Consider the following 11,135-nt stretch of genomic DNA (forward strand, 5'->3'; position numbering starts at 1 on the left):
ATACAATCACATTTATCAATATACAGCAAGTAAGTAATTTGGTGTTGAATGCCAGTAGATCACAATTTGTTAATTGAACTTTACCTGTTTAAGGGGCACTAGCTGCCAAATTAATGTTCTTCATCGATTTTTAATAAAATTCACCTAACGTGTATATAGTATTGAATTGTTTATTAAAATGTTTCGAACAAACTTGGCTGATATGCATATAACCATTATATTTCATGACACTGCACGAAAAAGAACTTGACTTATCGCATAATACCAGAACCAGAGACATATATATTGTATCTAATATCTCTGCCAGAACTACAAAATAAACTACAGTAAGTCCACATACACATATTAAGAGGGTACGGATGTGAATTAACAGAATAGAGAACAAAGGACAAAGAAAAAAAGGAATAAAGAATAGTGAAAGAAAGAGAATAATGTTGAAAAAGTGTAAGTTATTAAAAATATAACTAAAAAAAGAAGACAGAAAAAAAGACACCCCTCCGAGACGAGCCTTACATGCACTGTTATTACCCAAGGTTAATTTTACGGCGGCTCATTTTATTTTGGCTTAGAAATAAACATAATTGACAAGTGTCCTTCCCCTGCATTCTCGATCCCACATGTAAATAGCACGGTGATTTCAAAAAGACATTGATACATCATTACAGCACTTGCCGTCAGTATTTGAATATATTGATTAAGAAGGTATAGAAGATTAATGCACGCACACTATAATCCACCACTGGCCTAAATAGTTAGTCCGCAAATAACGAGGGTCATAAAAGCCCAGCACTTTGAACACAGCCACCGGCATGGCGTGAATCTGAAAGCTTCCTACTATCCATTTCAACCCATAGAAAACTTTTGCCTTTCATTTATCAACAATGAAATATGTTGATATTAATGGTATATAAGAATTATTGGGGAATTCAAACCATTCCTATTGTAAGTGATAAAACTAAATTTATATCAGGGTAATTGAAATGAGGAAAATAAAGGGGGGATCAGGAGTTCAGGGCCCCCTGTTTGGGAAAAGAATTAGTTGATTATATATGGAATCACTGAGTCATGGCAGAACCAGGCCCCTCTTAGGCAGTCAGTGGGCTCCACTTATGAAAAATTCTGGATCCACCACTGTGGTCATGGTGGTCTTCAGTTGTCATGGTTGTATTATCTTTTTAAAAAAAATTTACACCTGTAAAGTGTATTTTCTTTAGTGTAAATCAAGGGAAAAAACTGTGAACTATCTGTGCATTGGGGCTTATTAAAAGGTATTTCGGGGGGAAGAAAGAAGGGAGGGTGAGTCCATGGGAGGTAATCCCCACCCCTTTCAATTTGAGAATATGCTATTATCTTGTAAACGGTCCAGATCCCCATCCCTAAACCATATATATTCTTGAATGGGACGATAAAACAAATCAAATGAAATTAAAAGGAGGTCTTAGGGGGTTACCCCACCCTGTTCAATTTGAGAATGTGCTATTATCTTGTGAACGATCCAGATCCCCACCCCTAAATCATATATATTCTTGTCGGGGACAATAAAATTAATAATGAAATAAAATAAAAGTGAAGTCCCACCCCCTCTAGTTTGAAAACTTGTAAACAGTCAACATCCCCACCCCTAAACCATATTTATTTATTCTTGTATAGAACAATTAAACAAATCAAAGGAAATATAGGGAGAGTCCATGGGGTTCACCCCCACCCCCACATGTTTGAGAAACTTTTAAATGGCTGAGATCCCCTGTCATCCAGTGGTTAGGTGAAAAAATTTCAGGATCCCTGATCCCCACCCTCAAACCATATATATTGTTGTATGAGACTATTAAACAAATCAAATGAATATAGGACCATCCCCTTTGTCTTGGGTTGGGACCCCCCCCCTTTTTTAAATGGCTGGATATGCCCCGGCATACCATCTAGCTAGCTATAAAGGCTTTAAAAATATGAAATCAAACAAGGAAATTAACAGTGTAGGCAACTGTTTTGAATTTAAAAAAAAAGTCTTTTACATTACATATATATATAAAAATGTGAAATTTTTTGTGCATTTATTTTTGCTTATCATATTTTCAATAATGGACAAAATTGCATGATTGAATATTGTAATTTAAGAAAAATCAGTATACATGATATAAAATGGGAAGTGGAAACTGGGAATTTGACAAAGAGACAACAACCCAATCAAAGAGCAGACAACGGCCGAAGGTCACCTATGGGTCTTCAATGCAGTGGGAAAAATTCGGCACTGGTCTTCAGCTCATAAATATGTATCAGAAATGAAAACGAAATACAACTTTCAGTTGTATTAATAAAAACCTCACAATAAGTTCTGAATATCAGAATATACAGTTTTGCAAGATTCTCTCAAAATGTAGACATAGAGCTGAAAAACTGTCAGCAAAGTCGGTGACTGAAAAATTAATCATGCTTACATTAAAGTCCATGAAGTCTATCTTAATATGCATACTCTCGTACAAAGGAATATAGGTATGCAATAGACATCAAGTTTTCAAAAATAAGAGTATCTATGCCATTAATTTACAAGATCTTAATCAAGTAATCATTTCGGTTTGTTTAAATATTTCGGAGGTTAGTATGACCTCCTCTTTGGTGATGATGTGTTCGTTTTAAAGTTGGGAAAATTATTTGTACATGTACCAACAAAAATAAAAACACATTTAGTCAATCTAGAATTATGTTTTTATCATTTTTTATGTTTAGGTTGTCAGCAAGATGAAAAGGACAAGTATGCAGTTCAAAATTCAAAATGTGGATAAGTTGAGGTTCTAGGTCTTACATTTGCAGATTTTCATATTTTGCATGAATGAATTCAAAGGTTATATGATGGACAGCAGAGAAAGAAAAAACAACTTTTCAATAATCCTGCTCCTGGATAAATGTAAAACATCTTGTTTTTCGGTAAGTTTTATGCGCTCTGTTTTGAAAGTGTTAGTGCATTCATCTTTCCAGTCTTTCCTCTAAATTGTAAGTTTTTGGTGAGTTTTCACCATGAATTTCAGTAAGTAACTTGTGGATTTACATGTATATACTCAAAATTTAGTACTAATATTAATGGGATTTTAGCATGACATCCTGCCAAATGCTTGTTAATCATGTTTATGTTCCAGAACATACAAGTATTTGGACTGTACGCATACAGTCTGCCCAATTTTAAGAAGTTGGTCAAGTTTATTACAAACAAATATACAGTACAGATCAACATAACTGAAATCTTTAATAGAATAATACAAAAAGTTTAATTGCAGTTAAAATAAAAACACAGGTTTGGTCGAATTGGTACCAAACGGTACAAGTATACATACCTGCCAACTTTCACAATTTAGGCGTGTACTACACGATTTTGACCCTTTGTCACGATTGCACGATCGTGTTCCTGAAAAACCCTCTAAAACACGATTTGGTGAAAATCTACACGAAAAATATTGTTGTTCCCGATTTTGAACTGTGTCCAATGGAGGAAAATTGTGTTCAGCCAATGAAATTGTGTGTTTCTCATGATCAAATTAATCAGCTAATCAAAAACGTTTTCTCTCAAGATTATTTTAACATGCTAGATATTGAACTTGTGTTGTATTCCTCTGTTTATTGGTCAGAAATTTGTAAAAACGTGAACATGGCAAATGATTTTTCAACTGCAAGGAGGTTCTTACACAGAATAAGAATAAAAGCATGGCTGATTGACAAACTTCAATGATGCAGTACTACCATGAAGATAATAAATATTAGTTTATTCACTAATTTATTGACATTACATGTACACTTGCTATAACATAATTTTATTTTATATGTATTCACTAATTTAAAGTATAGTGAACTATTCATTATTTTTCACATTGACCAACATAAACATGAGGAATCCCTTAAATGAGTGACTACCCTAAGTCAAGGTGTCACTCTTGTAAAAAATAAAATAGGAAAATGTAGATTTATTAACTTGAAAATGGGAAATTCTGACCTCATATTTGGAACAGCTTTTCTAAATGAAGACTCCTATTATTTTGAATAATAAAGAAGATTTAAGGCCAAGAACATATCAAAATTCTTAATCATGTGTTGACCACATAATACCAGATAGATCATAACATGTATAGTTCTTTGGGAAAAGTTTTTAATGTCCTAACATTGAGTGGGGGGGGGGGGGTCCCTAGGTGTTGTTCCCAACCTGATAAAGGTTCTTCTTTGTGTATAATTTTAAATTGGAAAAGTCAACAACTATTTAGTATCCTTACACATGAAAATAATTCCTGGTCTTACAGCTACATGCTCATATTTTCTGCTGATATAATATATAACTAGAATCATGCAAATAAACTTAAGAAAAAGGCATGTAAGCTCATCTTACAAATATGACACTTTTTCTAGACTACAAATAGCACGCGCAAAATAGTCATCGCAAAGAATTGTAACCTTTGAAATTGTTGTCACGCGCTAAAACCCCCATAGGCATTTTCAAAAGTTGGCAGGTATGAGTATACTTGAATGGTCTGACTGTACACATATGGTGAGACTGTAAGTTCTGGACCGTAAAAGTAAGATCCGAATACTGATATGGTCTGGAACATTTATACATGTCTTAAAATTAATATCAAACACATTGGTGTTTTTGAACTTGGTAATAAGTTATTTGATAGGACTATAATGTTTTGGGATATCAAAATCAAAAATATCCCATTTTTATACGACCGCAAATTTTAAAAAAAATTTCGTCGTATATTGCTATCACGTTGGCGTCGTCGTCTGCGTCGTCGTCGTCGTCGTCGTCGTCGTCGTCGTCGTCGTCGTCGTCCGAATACTTTTAGTTTTCGCACTCTAACTTTAGTAAAAGTGAATAGAAATCTATGAAATTTTAACACAAGGTTAATGACCATAAAAGGAAGGTTGGTATTGATTTTGGGAGTTTTGGTCCTAACATTTTAGGAATTAGGGGCCAAAAAGGGCCCAAATAAGCATTTTCTTGGTTTTCGCACTATAACTTTAGTTTAAGTTAATAGAAATCTATGAATATTTGACACAAGGTTGATGACCACAAAAGAAAGGTTGGGATTGATTTTGGGAGTTTTGGTTTCAACAGTTTAGGAATTAGGGGCCATAAAAGGGCCCAAATAAGCATTATTCCGGGTTTTCGCACAATAACTTTAGTTTATGTAAATAGAAATCAATGAAATTTAAACATAATGTTTATGACCACAAAAAGAAGATTGGTATTGATTTTGGGAGTTTAGGTCCCAACAGTTTAGGAATTAGGGTCCAAAAAGGGACCCAAATAAGCATTTTTCTTGGTTTTCGCACCATAACGTTAGTATAAGTAAATAGAAATCTATGAAATTTAAACACAAGGTTAATGATCATAAAAGGAAAGTTGGTATTGATTTTGGGAGTTTTGGTCCTAACAGTTTAGGAAAAAGGGACCCAAAGGGTCTAAAATTAAACTTTGTTTGATTTCTTCAAAATTGAATAATTGGGGTTCTTTGATATGCCGAATCTAACTGTGTATGTAGATTTTTAACTTTTGGTCCCGTTTTCAAATTGGTCTACATTAAGGTCCAAAGGGTCCAAAATTAAACTTAGTTTGATTTTAACAAAAATTGAATCCATGGGGTTCTTTGATATGCTGAATCTAAAAATGAACTTGGATTTTTTATTATTGGCCCAGTTTTCAAGTTGGCCCAAATCTGGGTCCAAAATTAAACTTTTTTAATTTCATCAAAAATTGAATAAATGGGGTTCTTTGATATGCCAAATCTAACTGTGTATGTAGATTCTTCATTTTTGGTCCCGTTTTCAAATTGGCCTACATTAAGGTCCAAAGAGTCCAAAATTAAACTAAGTTTGATTTTAACAAATATTGAATTATTGGGCCTCTTTGATATGCTGAATCTAAACATGTACTTAGATTTTTGATTATGGGCCCAGTTTTCAAGTTGGTCCAAATCAGGATCTAAAATTATTATATTAAGTATTGTGGAATAGCAAGTATTTTCAATTGCACAGTATTGTGCAATGGCAAGAAATATCTAATTTCACAATATTGTGAAATAGCAATTTTTTTTTTAATTAGAGTTATCTTTCTTTGTCCAAAATAGTAAGCAAGAAATATCTTATTGCAAGATTTTTTTTTAATTGGAGTTATCTTTCTTTGTCCAGAATCAACTTAAATCTTTGTTTTATACAATATACAATGTATATTCACTTTTTCTACCAACTGATAAATTTAAATAATCTTTACCATTCAGTGATAACAAGCAGTTTTTTACATCTTAATATTTTATGATGTATTTAAATGAGTAGTTATTGTTGCAAACTCCATTAGAATATTTTAATTGAGATTAGTTTTGGAATAAGGGAAAGGGGGATGTGATTAAAAAATCGGGTTCAATTTTTCTCATTTGAAATTTCATAAATAAAAAGAAAATTTCTTCAAACATTTTTTTGAGAGGATTTATATTGAACAGCATAGTGAATTGCTCTAAGAGAAAACAAAAATTTTAAGTTCATTAGAACACATTCATTCTGTGTCAGAAACCTATGCTGTGTAAACTATTTAATCACAATCCAAATTTAGAGCTGATTCAGCTTGAATGTTGTGTCCATACTTGCCCCAACCGTTCAGGGTTCAACCTCTGCGGTCGTATAAAGCTACGCCCTGCGAACCATCTGGTTACTTTTAATAAAGAAGAAGATTATTGATGTATGTTTAAATGCATATTAAAATGAGACAGCAAGCCAACAACACAAAAAATAAGGATAAAACATACATATTTTTTTTGTATCAATGTTATAATTTCCAATATGTTCAAAGAGTTCAAGGTATTTTTTCATTGAAATAAAACACAAATTGAAATCTGTCTGAACTTCAAAAGCTCAAAGAAATATTGTTTCTGTTGTCTGCATTTTGTATAATATATATTGCAAATTCTTGTGAATAATGGAATGTTATTAAAGTTGTCTAAAGTTTTAACATTGATCTTTATACTGGATATTCATAAATTATTGCGTGCATTTATTATTGCGATTCTGTCATTTTAGACTTAAATGCGATTTTAAATTTTACGATTTTGAGAAAAATCCTGTTTAATCCATATAAAATATTTCATAATGCGAGTTTAAATTATTGTGTCTACAACTCTGTTGCATTTTTCGCAATAAAAAAAACTCGCATTAATTCCGAATTTACAGTATATATATATATTATGTATATAACTTGGGAAAATACCCAAATGTTATAAAGAAGAATAATTTAATTGATTGTTATATGGTATTAGAATAGGAAGATGTGGTATATTGCTAATTTGACAACCCTCCATCAGAGACCAAAGGATGTAGGCCGTTAGCAACTGATGACACTGGACAACCTTTAACAATCAGTAAAATCCATACCACATAGCTATTTTTATTGAAAATCATATTATTGCTACATGTAGGTTTACAATTTTGTATAATCCATTACTTTAGATTTTATTGGTTCTTTTTCAGAAGGATTGAAATTCACCACCTAGAATAAATGGAGAAAACATAGAAACAAGACCAGAATAAATTCAAAGACAAAAGTTGGATCAGTTATTATTTGCATCACTCAGTCAATGATTTGAAGTTCTTTTAAATTCAAAAAAATATTGAAACCACAATAATGTCAAAGTTCTGTGCCGAATGTCAAAAAACTGGACTATACCATCAAACAATGCTGGATGATAAGAAATTATTAATGTTTTGTGTTGAGAGATATTGTGAAAAAAAATAGATTTACTTAAATAGCTACTAGTATGTTAAGCCTAACAATAGAGTTTTTATTGATTTCAAATGGCAAATAATTGTGTTTCAAGAAAGTATTCTTTAATTCACGAATAAACATATATTGATACTTACATTATCTGCTTTGTTGTTTAAAAGTTCAGTTTTGAACAGTTAAAGAACAATATGCTAAATTAACATTTCCCAAGAAAAAAAGATATTCAATCAAAAAGATTCATCTTATAATAATTAACTACCAAATAGAATACATTGTAACATACACATTACTGCTTATTTATATCTTTATATTTACAATTAAAATCCCATAGGATTTTAATTTGTCCCATGGGATATTAAAAATCCCATGGGATAATAAAAATCCCATGGGATTTTTTTTGTCCCATGGGACAACAAACATCCTATGGGACTACAATAATCCCATGGGACAAAAAAAATCCCATGGGATTTAACCAAAATCCCATGGGATAATGGTAAATCCCATGGGATTTTGCCCTGTCCCATGGGATATTGAAAATCCCATGTTTTTATAATTCAAATTGCAAAATAAATATGAAAGTAACTGTAGAAAACCAATGAAATTATTGAATCCCATGTAATTCTGCACATTTTGGTTATATACATGATATTGTAGCTCTTGTTTGAGGCGGCGGCGGATTTGCAAATGAGTGTTTTGCAAATTAAAAGTGTCCAGTGTTTGCTGATAATGAAAGGGGTGGGGGCTGATGGTTTATTTACCCTGACTACCAACTACTTTGTACACAACTTTAAATAAAAATGATTTATTTTGTAAGGGGATATGTAAAAAAGAACAAAGTACTGAACTGTGTGAAAGAACAGTTCGACTGGAACTTAAAGGAAAACCCACGTTATTTGGATAAATTCACCAGTGCATACATTCAAAGCTACAATGGTGACACTATTTATGAAACAAAATAAAAAATAGATATTCGACAATATGTTTGCATTACCAATAATGGAGATCCAAATAAGACACGTTATCAATAGAAATTTAAAAAGTGACCAGGTTATAGACAAAACCAAGTTTCTGAAGTATCACGAGATGATGTTATAAATTTGACAATAGAGAGTGTAACAAAAAAAGGATAATATGATAAACCAGCTTACTAATATGTTCAAAATGACTTATCTGGGGTTTTTTTATTATCTGTCTGTTTTGATGTTATTGTAGTTGGAAAATTGTCATAAAACACAGGGCTACAGACGGGGGTCACAATATATTTTGAAACACATCATAATTGTTATTATTTTTTTTCTGATGATAATCTGTTTCACGTTTCACGTATTGTGCATATAAAAACCGGTGCAAAATAAAATCTGATTTCCAAATTTTAAATTTTCATAAGATCTCTGCATTCCAGTTCTCAAATCAACATCTGTTATATTAGTATTAAGCTCGAAATTTTCTAAAGACAACGATTCATAATTGTGAACATCGGCTGTACTTTCAATCATTGTACAGTAGGGGTTAAGGTAATCATTTGATTCCCGTGGTACATTTTTATTTGCAGCTGATTCAGCAGAATTCTCACTAGAGTTATCGGACGACGACGAGTCATATGTACTTCGTATTTCAGCTTGGCTTTGAACTTCATTATCTTCTTGTCTGATGTCCTCTTTATTAAAAGTATGATATCCGTAGTACTTGTCTGCCATTTCTGTATTTGCCCCTGATTCAACAGAGTGGTCATCAGAGTCATCTGCCGACGAGTAATAAGTTCTCTGTATTTCAGCTTAGTTTTTAACTTCATTATCTTCTTGTCTGATGTCCTGTCCATTTTAGTTTAAACATATTTTATTTACTCAAAGTAAAATGGATTGGACACAAGTAAGCCATACTTATGAAGTCCGCTCCGAATGACAATAATTTACAATACAATATTAATATGAGCATGCAATATCAAAATAAACAATATTTTACGAGTCTATCAATTGAGAAAAACAAATGAAACAGAAGTAGATGTAAACATTGAAAACGTTGATGATGATGATGATGATGACGTGAATTTACCGTAATTACATTTTCTACATAACAAGAAATCTCTCAGACCTTTTGATAAATTCGAATATGTGTTTGAATATATTCACATTTTGTTCATACGAGAGATTCGGATTACCAGATGTAAGTAACTTAACATTTAATATAAGGTCATCAGGAAGCCATCTTAACTGTCCATTAATAGTATAATATCCGTAGTACTTGTCTGCCATTTCTGTAATTTCCCCTGATTCAACAGAGTGGTCATCAGAGTCATCTGCCGACGAGTAATAAGTTCTCTGTATTCCAGCTTGGTTTTGAACTTCATGATCTTCTTGTCTGATGTCCTCTTCATTAATAGTATGATATCCGTAGTACATGTCTGTTATTTCTGTATTGTTCTCTGATGCGTCGTTGTTACTAGTCTGGAGTGCTACCCTTGACTTTTTCTTGCAGTATAGGTGAATGCAGATATTGCAGATTACTGATGTAACAAGTACTATAAATGATAATGTTAATATACTAGAGTTAATGGCACTTTCCTTGTTCAAAATATCTAAAAATGAAAATGTAAATCTTTATAAACAAGTAGCTATGTCAGTATATGTTTCTCCGTAATTGTATTCAGTTTTGGGGAAATAAAATTAAAGACGCTGATTTATTTAAATGAAAGTTTATGACAGGACGGGTGCCACATGTGGGAAAGGACCTGCTAACCTTTTGGTAGCACCTGATATCAACTATGGTTTTAGGTGTGGTTCTTGTTGCTCAGTATTTTAAAAGTTGTTTTTGTTGAGATTTGTGTGACCTTTTATGGTTTTCGTGATTTGTCATAGCATTGTCAACTTGTTATCCACCTATGAGCCTCTCTTTTAAAACATATTTCAATTTGTCGACTTCAGTAAATTTTAGAAATTTCAAATACAACTTTCTAATAATACTGTTGTTTTCAGAAAGTACTTAGATAGGAATTGCATGCCAAAATTTCTTTACTTCTTGAATTATCTTTTTTCATAACTCACTTATTTGTTTAATTCTTTATAGATTTTTCGTATTACCAGCTGTATCATATATCATTTGGATCAAGTTTTTGGCTTATTATGTGAAAATAAATGAGAAGTTCTTGGTTTGAAACCCTGAATCAGCCTTTAAGGGCCATGATAATTTACATTTTCCAATTTTATAAACAGATTATTAGCTTTGATATAACATATTATCAATTTGATATAACATATTTTCAATTTGATATAACATATTCTCAATTTGATATAACAAATTATTAATTTGATATAACAAATTATTAATTTGAATTAACAAATTATTAATTTGAATTAACAAATTATTAATTTGCATTAACAAATTATTA

The 11,135-nt window shown here is 31.8% G+C and overlaps 1 long non-coding RNA gene across 1 annotated transcript; it reads left to right on the top strand.

Moving 5' to 3' along the window:
- The first annotated feature begins 367 nt into the window (after positions 1 to 367).
- LOC134683572 (uncharacterized) lies at positions 368 to 7,658 on the top strand. The gene is made up of 3 exons (XR_010101056.1): positions 368 to 702; positions 2,725 to 2,922; positions 7,498 to 7,658. It is a non-coding gene; the product is annotated as an uncharacterized LOC134683572 (long non-coding RNA).
- Positions 7,659 to 11,135: the final 3,477 nt, after the last annotated feature.

The sequence above is a fragment of the Mytilus trossulus genome, chromosome 9, assembly GCF_036588685.1.
Source record: "Mytilus trossulus isolate FHL-02 chromosome 9, PNRI_Mtr1.1.1.hap1, whole genome shotgun sequence".
In the NCBI taxonomy this organism is placed as follows: domain Eukaryota; kingdom Metazoa; phylum Mollusca; class Bivalvia; order Mytilida; family Mytilidae; genus Mytilus; species Mytilus trossulus.